The sequence below is a fragment of the Mercurialis annua genome, linkage group LG4 (assembly GCF_937616625.2).
Source record: "Mercurialis annua linkage group LG4, ddMerAnnu1.2, whole genome shotgun sequence".
NCBI classification, from domain to species: Eukaryota; Viridiplantae; Streptophyta; class Magnoliopsida; order Malpighiales; family Euphorbiaceae; genus Mercurialis; species Mercurialis annua.
In genome coordinates, this window is record NC_065573.1 from 33,938,062 (window position 1) to 33,948,934 (window position 10,873).

The 10,873-nt window shown below is 27.6% G+C and overlaps 1 long non-coding RNA gene and 1 pseudogene across 1 annotated transcript; both read right to left on the reverse strand.

The window, feature by feature from the left end:
* Positions 1-4,418: 4,418 nt before the first annotated feature.
* On the reverse strand, positions 4,419-5,914 carry LOC126679150 (UDP-glycosyltransferase 83A1-like; annotated as a pseudogene).
* Positions 5,915-10,051: 4,137 nt separating this feature from the next.
* Positions 10,052-10,755, reverse strand: LOC126676587 (uncharacterized). Its single transcript, XR_007640359.2, has 2 exons — positions 10,581-10,755; positions 10,052-10,268 (listed from the first exon to the last, which is right to left on the reverse strand). It is a non-coding gene; the product is annotated as an uncharacterized LOC126676587 (long non-coding RNA).
* Positions 10,756-10,873: the final 118 nt, after the last annotated feature.

The following is a 10,873-nucleotide window of genomic DNA, read 5'->3' on the forward strand; positions in this document are numbered from 1 at the left end:
TAGTTTTCAGAATTGAGCCGGATTGTTTACTGGTTGATTCAACTGTTTTAACTACAAATTATTGATCAATTTGGTTTAATTCTTTTGAAAAATCAAAAATATGGTTCAACCTCTTTAAACTGTAAACATTTAAAATTATTAAACCAATTAAAAATTTATCTGATTTTTTATTTACGTAATTAAAATGCGATTCACTAAGTAGTTTTTTTTTCATATATAGTAAAAATTACACATGCGTACACACAAACCCATGCAAATGTTTAAATTGATGGTTGAAATATAGATTTATGGTCAAACTAACTCGACTATTTATCCAATTTAATTTTAAAATATTGAAAGAATCATATATTTAATTAATTAATCTGACTGATATGTTAATAAGTAATTTTTTATGTTTTTATTATATTGATTGTTTTAAATTCTGATCCATCAATTAAATTGGATCTATGCTCTATTCAAATCAAATAAATTTTTCCGAATTAATCTTTAAAATACTAGAAAAGGATGTTAATTTTTAGTAAAATTTAGGTGTTTTCTTTTTTGTGGAAAGGGAATGATGTCTACATAAAAGGGCATGTGACAAAGAGTGAGACAGTGAAGCAGCATGAAATGTACAGCATGTTCTGCACATTCCCTGCATGGATCTGATCCATTGGCAGCACCACTCTTCTCTGCCTAAATTATTAAATCAATTGCTCATCTTTTTCACTAATTAAATATTTTAACTTAATTATTTAATACTAATCACTACTACCATATCATCTGGATTTTGGGATGTGTTATCACACATGTTGTTTAGCCTTACTTTTCAAGCTACCTCTTATATGCATGTGTGACATGTGTCACTTTAATTAACCCCATGTGATCATATTTCTTTCTAAACTGGAGGATTAAGGGTAAGAGGATGTTAAAAATAATCTTTATAATTATTCATTATTTTAATTTAAATCGTACTCCCTCCGGTCCATAATATTTGTCGCGTTTGAGAATTTTTTTTGGTCCATAATATTTGTCATGTTGTAATATCAAGAGAGCATTAATTGTTATTTTTCCATATTTACCCCCCATTAATTTATTAAAAGAATACAATAAATAAATGAAAATGGTAATCATAAATATAAATAAATTTCAATGTAGAGTTAATTTAGTAAAAGTGTTTACAAATTAAGACATATTAATTATTTTTTTAGTTTTTGTGTCAAAGTCAAATACGACAAATATTATGGACCGGAGGGAGTACTAAATTACTCTTTCCAGACTATATATTGTTTATCGCTTTGATAAAAAAATGTAATTATAAAACTTCTGTTTATTTACTAATTTGTTTATATTTATTCTTTAATTCACTCGAGAAATGTAAAAACACAAACAAAAAGTCTAAATATCAACAGAATTTAAGTTGGTTTAATTTAATTAAAATACTTATAAATTTTGATATAATAATTATTCTTTTAATAAATATATCAAAAATGAAATTGACAAATATATGAAAAATTTTGAATTTTTATTAGCGCAAAATTAATTTATATGTATATAAATTAATATAAACATTTGACATTGATTTTATTTGTTGAACTGCAATGAAATAAAAAGTTTGAATATAAATTTTATATTTAAATAATACTTTTTTGTTTCAATAGAATTATTACCTTTTTATTATCATATAGTTTAATAAAAAATACAATCAATATTATAACTTTTTATAATTATTTTTTATTTAAAAATAATCACTAATTTTTTACCTACTTAAATATTTAATACTCGCTAAATGAGGCAATATAAAATATTATTAAATGGATAAAAATTAAATAAATTATAAATAATTTAATTGGAATAGAATGAGTATATTTTTAACTTTAATTTTGTAGCTGTATAAGTATTATACTATAGTAGAAAAATAAATTTTTTGTCTTTCACTGTAAAGGTATAATGTTAATTTTGAAATTATCGTGTTAACTAATTTATAGTATTAAATAGTTAAAGTATAAGTAGAATTTCGACAAACTCTGTCTAAGATGTTTGTACCATTTATTTTATTTTATATTTATTTTGTCTTTACATGTTTTTATTTTTTTACTTGTTTCATTTATTTTCGAAAATAATTTTATAAAAATTTTCATGTTAATAAAAAGTAGGACAGAATCTTTGTTAATACATGGACAAAATTAATTTTTTTTAAAAGTGCACAGATCAAGTTAAAAATATAAAAAAATTGTAAAATTATTTATAAAAATAAAAGGATCAAAATAAAAATAGAAATGCTTAAGAACGAAATAAGAAAAATAATTAGAAACCTCACGATAGATTTCACCTAGAATTAATAAAATCAGCATAATGAAGATACGAAGTAGAATATAATTCCGTTATTTATAGAGTAATTAATTTTAATTAAAGATTACTGAACTTTCAACTTTGTTTATTTTAGTCACTGGATTTTAATTTATTTTCTTTCACTAAATTTATTTTATTTCATTTTAGTTTTCTCTTTTTTTTAACAGCATTTTAGTTTTCTCTGGCCAAAGTTATTTAGGTGGTAGCCGGAATTTATTCTTTTTTTACTAAAAAACTTTATATGTATGCATAATTTGGCCTACAAAATCATTTTTAAAATAAAAGCATGTATATTTGATAAATATTTCAAAGTAAAACTAGTAAAATTCGGCTGCCGCATGTCAAATTTTGGCTGCCAGTTAAGTATTTTTTACCATAAAAAATAAAATGAAAGTTTAGTGATAAAAAAATTTTAAAATTTAGTGACTGAATTAAAAAAAAATGAAAGTTCAGTGACTCTCGGTATCAATTATCCATTATGTATGACTCTACAAATTTATGCTAACACGTGCGTAGGTCTTCATTCACACACAATGAGCAAGCCCAATCTAAACAAAGCATACAAGTCCAGCCCATTTCCAAATCTAAGAAGAGAAAATTAGAAAAAATACTCTATGTTCTAAAATAATAGTAAATTATACCTCAACAAGGAAAAGATAGAGAAAATACCTCATCTTTTTAGCACTTTTATTTTTTTACTCTAAAGTCTTTTTTTATTATAATAATACTTATTTTTTATTATTTTTTACTCTAACCATTTTATTTTTACTCTAACATGAGTATCTCCCTTTTTTTCTCAGATTTTCTACTCTTTCTTTCTCTTTCTTTCTCTCTCTCTCTCTCTCTCTCTCTCTCTCTCTCTCTCTCTTTTTTTTTTCTCTTTCTTCTTCTTCTTCTTCTTCTTCTTCTTCTTTTTCTTCTTCTCCATTTGTCTTCTTCTCTATTTTTTCTTTTTTTTTTTTCGTTTATTTTTTATTCTTTATCACGCCGCCGTCGTTCCTTCAACGATCCGCCGTTGCTCCGCCTTCGTCCCGCCTTCGCTTTGTTTTCACGTCGCCGTTGATTTGCCGTTCTTCCACATTTTAGCGATTTTTTTCTTAACTCGTGGTGATTATTACGATTTATTTTAACTCTCAGATCTAAAAAAATTGTTCTTGAATTTTTTCAGTTTAAGATCTGAAAATCTGCATTAAAAACGATTTTATGATGAAAGAAAACAATTTTCTGCAGAAAAAACGATTTTCTGCAGAAAACAGCTCCTGGTTATCATATCGTTATCACTATGACGTTATCATATCATTATCATAACACTGCAGAGAAAAATGTTTTTCTAAAAAAAAAAAACTGTTTCTGATTATCATATGAGTATCACTGTATTATCATGTAGTTATCATAATATTGCAGGAAAAAAATATTGTTTATAGAAAATAATATTTGATTATCATATTGTTATCATGACATTATCATGTCGTTATCATAGCATTATCATATGATACCGAGATGATAATATTTATGGTACCTATATGATAATGTTATGATAATATTTATGATACTATTATGATAAACAATGTCTGATTATCGTATCAGTATCACTATATTATCATATCGTTATCATAACACTGCAGTGATAACGATATGATAATGTAACTGTTGCTTTTTATAAAGATAAGTTATGATAATAGTATGATAGAGTTAATGATAATAGTATGATAACGTACGAAAAATAATTTTTAAAAAAATATTATGATACTGAGATGATAATGTAACTGCTGCTTTTATGATAATGGAGTAAAATTATAATTATTTAATTCCGAGAGTAAAAACATAAATATAAAAAAAAGGTGAGGTATTTTTTGTAACTTTTCCTTGTTGAGGTAAAAAGTGCAAATATTTTTATTTTTTAGGTAAATACCTAAATTTCCCATCTAAGAATAAGAATGGACTGCTGCTGCCTTTTTAATAGTTGCACGTCATTATTTGTAAACTCTTCTGCCATAACAAGTTTCTGAATTCCGATAGATGCACATTACAAATTTTCAGGATGAAAAATCACTAATCCTTTGCTTGGTTCAATTTCTACTGTAAAGAACATTTAATTTGCAGATAAATTCATTTAATAATTTATTTGACATAAAGATGATCAATTATAAAAGAAATTAAAATTAGAGTTAGCTATTCTTTCAACCATTCAACAAACTTCTCAAGATTTTGGTAAGACCTACCATTTTCTTTAACGCTATTTATCACAATTTCTCTAAGATTCGAAGCTCTTATTCTGAACTCCGCATTATCCATCAGATTCTTCAGTTTATTCCTGATATCGTCTCGAGTAATCATTCCATTTTCATCTCTGTTAAATACTAAATCAATCTTCCAAATATCACAAGTATAGCTCTGGTTAAAGAACTGATCAGCAAAATAAGGCCAGCACAAGAAAGTGACACCATTGCTGACACCTTCCAATGTTGAGTTTCAGCCACAATGACTCACAAAACAAGAAATGGAATCATGAGCCAGAACCTTCTGCTGAGGGGGCCCAGCTTACAATCTTACGGCGACCGCCTACTCTGCATTTGAATTCTTCGAGGAAGGCGGAATTTTCCTTGCGGATTGTATCTGATCTTACTACCCAAAGGAATGGTCTGTCAGATAATTCCAATCCTAAAGCCAATTCTTGGAACTAGGTTGGACTAAAAACTGTCAAGCTTCCAAACGCTACGTAGATGACAGATTGCGGCGGATGCTGATCAAGCCAATTCAGACAAGTTGAATCTTCAGGCCAGAAGTTTCCTGAAGAATTTTTGTGTTTCTTGATTGCGGAAAGTGGGCGGATTGGAAGTATCTCCGGAGCCAAGTTAAATGCTTCAGGTTCCAGTTCATAAGCTGTGTTGCAGAGTAGCCATTCTGCCAGGTTTATAGTTTTGTTGTTATTAATAATTAGGCCAAATATAGTTTTCTGGGCTTCCTTGTTTCCGAGATTGGCCCAGACAAACTTGGCAGTATTCATGGCAGGCATTTCTGGTGAAATCCTTATTATCTGCTCTTTTGTTGGGGTTCCTGAAAGAAAACATCTTCAATTACTTACTCAGGACGGGTCAAAGTAATAGTTAAACTTATTAATTTTGAGAAACTAATTGACAGTTTGACACAACAAAATAACTGATAAAAGTATAATCTTAGAGGTAAAAGTTATAAACAATTTAGTCAAAACCAAATCAACCAAGTTACTTTCTTCATTGTATATATTCACATTTCTTTTCATGATTTAGCCTATGACAATAAAAAAAACTAAACTCACTGAATTGTCAATTCTAATCGAAACGGAAACAAGACGAATCAGCTCACCGGAACAGCCATTTGATGCGCCGTTGATCAGCTGATGACTGAACTGTGTGCTTTCAAATGTGATTCTGAAGCCATTTTTAGCCAAGTATTGAGAAAGCATCATGAGAGGGATGACATGGCCTTGTGCTGGATAAGGTATGACTAAAATATGGAGATTAGCCATTAATGAAGCTGCTTTTTCTTTGATGCTGTAGATCGATATTTAGTAGCTTTTGGCTTGGACATTGTCTGCTTGTTGTTTTCGTGTTAATGGAATTAATCTAGTGTTTTAATCAATCTTAAATTGATTGCCATATTAGTTTGTCTATAGTATTGAACCATGTGGGGAATGATATGCATTTAATTATGTTTTTCTTTTTGTTTTGTTAGACCATAATAATTCAGGTTAGATGATAACGAATCAAATGAATTTAAAAGCATTATGATTTAAATACGAATTATGATTTAAAATATGAATTATTGAGTGAGTTGTTTGCGGCCTTTTTCTAACAACCCAAAGGATAAAGATTGTATACCTTTCTATTTCTCGTTCCATCTCTTGCATCTGACGCCTTCCACCTCGCCAAACGTTGCTTTTTCTTTGTCTCTGTTGTTGTAGGTTTTATCAAATAATATACGATTAATGAAATGAAATTCTTGATCCATTGTTGGAGAAGGATGCTCTATTGATTCAACCCGGTTTTATAATGAAAAGACTTTGCAACGACGAATTATTACTGAAGAAAAGACACTCGCTGCAGAGGATCAATTTGACGGTAATGTAGAATCACACTAATAGAGTTCGAGAAGCAGTAAGACAGTGTCAAATTAAAGAGTTTGATTGTTCATGTTTTTTCAGATGTTAGGGTATTATTGAATTTTTTCCAACGTTGAGTTCTCACTTGATCCTGGCTCTAAACTTTAAAGAAATAGATGACCTTTTTTCCTTAACCATGTAAAATCACACTAATAAAGTCTGAAAAGCAATGAGACAGAGTTAAATTGAAGAGATTGGTAGTGTATTTTTTTCAGACGCTAGAAGCATATATAAATTTTTCCGAATGTTGAGAGCTCACTTGATTTTAATCCAAACGGTTCTTTTCCTTTTTATCTTAAATATCATTATTACCGAACACACTTCACAATTTACCTACAAAGGCTTAAAAAAGAAAAATGATTTTACATTGAACTAACGTTTTTCCCATTTTGCCTTTCATTTTTAGTGGTTGAGTTAATTTAATTATCATTTATAGAAACAAATCAAGTTTATATAGTTTTGTGAGGAACTTTAATATACCAAATTCACACACACGCACGCACATATATATAAAACATTTCTTTTTAAACATATCTTTCTAAAAAATAGTTTCAAAAGAAAATAACCTTTAATTTTTTTTAAACATATTTATATCTTCTTTTGTAGTAGTTTTTTTGTCATTATTTTTTCATCACGTGTCTTTTTCTATATATTTTATCATAATTTTTTTAAAGAAAAAATCACAAAGTGGCTGTTTGGTTCAATTTTTTTGGTGAACAAATATGACCTTTATGACTCTTAAGCTATCTAGGTATTTGGTAAGAAAATATAACAATATTAGCTGATATAACAAGTTCCGCTAGAAAAAAAAATTAAACTCGTGAGCGTTTATTAATAATTTAAACAAGATCATGTATGCTAAAATATATTATTTTTATAATATATAAAATTATTTAATTTTAGAATAATATACTTATTTTATTTAGAAATAAATGACCAAATCATTTAAAATTTATATAATTAAAATTATTTTGTTATAGTAGATGTAATTTATTAATTTCTAAATTTATCAAATAATTTAAATTTTTTCTTATACAATATAATTTTTTTTATAACATAAAAAAATCATAGATTAAGTCAAACACGCTATTCGAAGATTAACTCAATCACATTATAAGTATAATATCTCACTAAAATAATCGCAATATTGTAAAAAAATATGTAAAAAATGTGTTCAAATTTTAATGTTGGTATTGCGATTTGCTATCATTTTACTGAAATGTTATAATATAATTGACTTATTTTATGGATATCGTTGTATAAACATTAACTGTTAATCAAATCCCACCAAACACACGGTCTATCAGCTATCAGCTACTAACAAACAACAGCTAACCGTCATCATCAATAGCTACTAGCTACCAAAAACAACTGAACCAAACAAATCCTTTTAAAATTTGAGTGTGGGAGCTTAAACTCAAAACCTCCGCTTAATGAGAAATAGCTCCCACCACACCATTAGTGAAACCGCATGTGATTTAGGTTTAATAAACTAGGCTGACATCAATTCGATGGGCTAGATTTACTATTAGTTGTTGTAGGCTTTACCAGCAATTGTTGAGGGCTAAATTGAAAGCTAAAGTGGATAGGAGCAAAGCCCATTATGCATAAGTGAAGCCTAATAAAAGACAATATGACCCAAGGTTTTTTTTCTGCCACCTGTCGGATACCATAAAAAAAAATGCTCTAACTGTATACGTTAAATAAGATGCTCCTTTTAATGATGAAATAATGATTAAAGTGTAGCAACAAATTAAAAAAATGCTCCTTTTATCTTAATTATAGGAAGTAAAAACTAATATGATCTTAATAATTAGTCATTATTTCATCATTAATGCTTTGATTCTCATTACATATAGTCATCTATGAGGAAGGGGTAAATTTGTAAGATAAATAGTTAAAAGTATCTTAAACTTTTAAATAGACAAATGAAATTGGTTAGATGTCCAAATAAATAAAAACGGAAAGAGTAGAAAACTTTAATACGTATAACAAGTAGCATAAAATAAAAATTAATGGGAAGTAGAAACAACATAAATGGACACTGCGAAACGCCACTTTTCAGATTACAGAACACAAGACGTAGAAAAAACATATAAATAATTAAAATATAAAAATATTTTAAAATATTAATTTTTATTTATATAGTACAACAATTAGTGAAATAAGTCATTTAAATATGCTTAAAATTTTACATTTATAGAAAACAATAAATTATCTATATATTTTATAGTTATAATTGAAATTAATATTTTAAAGTCTTACAAATACCATAACAATATAATAAATTACAGTAAAATTAAGAAGATGAGCTTTATTACATGTAAGATGAATAATAAAATTTGTGGATATTTGATTAGATTATTTATTTGTGGGTAATTTTTATATTTTTTATTTAATATTAATTTTTTTTTTATTATTTCACTGAAACAGTATGAAATCTTTCATATGAATTTTCAACAGTTTCAATTTTCAAAACATTTTGAAAATGAAAAACACAACTTTCTCAACGTTTTTGTGCTCGTCTTCATCAAATCAAACCAACAAAAATATAATTTAGGTTCACTTATTATAATTTTTTAAAAAATTGATTTGAATTTTAATATATTTTTGAAAAGAAATAATACTAAATTATTGTCTATTCAAATGATTAAATTGTAAGATACATTATCTCTTACTATATATATTTTTGGAATTTTGTATATGTAAATTAATTTATTAATATTTGATCATTATTAATTATATTAATAAAAAAGGACCTAACCAATTTTAAAAGGAGTTGAATGACATTTAAAAAGAAATTGTAAACTAAACAATATGAAGTTCAGGAATTTAGGTTTATTCGTCCAAAAATACCTACCTTTTCGACATTTTTTGTTTATACTTCAAACTTTCAAAATCGTCAATTTTAACTCATCTTTTAATTTTTAGTTTCAATTGTAGTCATATATCCAAATGAGAGTAGGAAAAAATATACTCTTTATTTTGTTTCATGTTGTTCAAATTTGCCTTTTTACCATTGAGGATTCCGAACATGAGGGATATATTTGATTTTTCCCACTTCAATTTAAACAAATGGCTACAAATGAAGCTGTAAATTGAGAAATAAACTAAAACTGACCATTCTGAAAGTTTGAGCCATAAATAAAAAAAAGTCGAAAAAGTTAGAATATTTTTCAATGGTTAAGCCTGTTTATATGGCTCGCTCGTAACTGCTTGTAGGTTGTAACTATGTGTAATATCACCTACAAGAAGCTTTCTTTAATGTCTCAAATAATTATTACATTAAAAAAACTATTGACAAATACTTTTGTTTCTAACGATTAGTTTATCAGAAAAATCACATATATTAGTACTAAGTTTTCAAGTGATTATTACATTAAACCTCTAGTGGTTGTTTCAAAGTACAAAATCTCTCTTCATTGACAACATATGTTATATGTTAGTGCTTGTTTTAGGCTCTTGAAGTATGCTAATGTGGGCGAGATTTTCAGTGCCTAAGCATATGGCAATTGCACACTTCCGTTTTTAATTATGTATTAATATGAAATGTATCTAAACTTTTATTCTGAATATATCTTCTAGCTTGAAAATTTAGACTGATAAGATTTTGAGGGCATATGCATCATGCATGTTTTTCCAAACCTAAATACAAAAACAAAAGTTTCTTTCTTGGACCACAAGATAAGTGCACTATCCGAGAATATAACTTAAATACAACATTAAAAGCAAACAAAAAGAAGATTACCCTTTCACTGGGCACCAGGCCAGTAGAAGATTTTCTGGGACCCAATTGCTGCCATCAGGAGATAAAGAAAAGATACTATTAGCTCCATGTGAAGTGATGATGGTATAAATGTACACAAATTAATAATATTGAGATAATGATAGAAAGGTTATTTTGTTTAATTTAAATTGAAGAATGTTTGCATGTCTGAAACAAGAACACACACACACCCCACCAAATATTGTCAGCTAGAGAGAATGCTCCAATAGAGGACCAGACCAACAAATCTAAATGTTTAGAATAACCCCACAAAAGCTGATCTATTAAATAATAGTATATAAGATTGACCAGTTTTTGTTCTCTTATTCTTTATTGACATACCTTCACTCAGGATCACATTCTGATGCTGACACAGTGGAACCAAAGTTGGTATCAAGACAAAGAAAACTCCTGACGTGTCCCTGCAGTTTCAGTCAATTTTCACTAGTTAGAAATCCAGCCAATCATCACTTGTCCTTTACTCCATCATCGTCACCTTTTCAAGTCAAAACAAAATCTCATACCTTGTACTTTTCCATTACTACAACAAACAATAGTATGTCATACCAAGTCCTTTTCAGCAAAAACATCTTTTTGCTGCTTCCCATCCAATGACAGCAGATCTTTTTATAGAA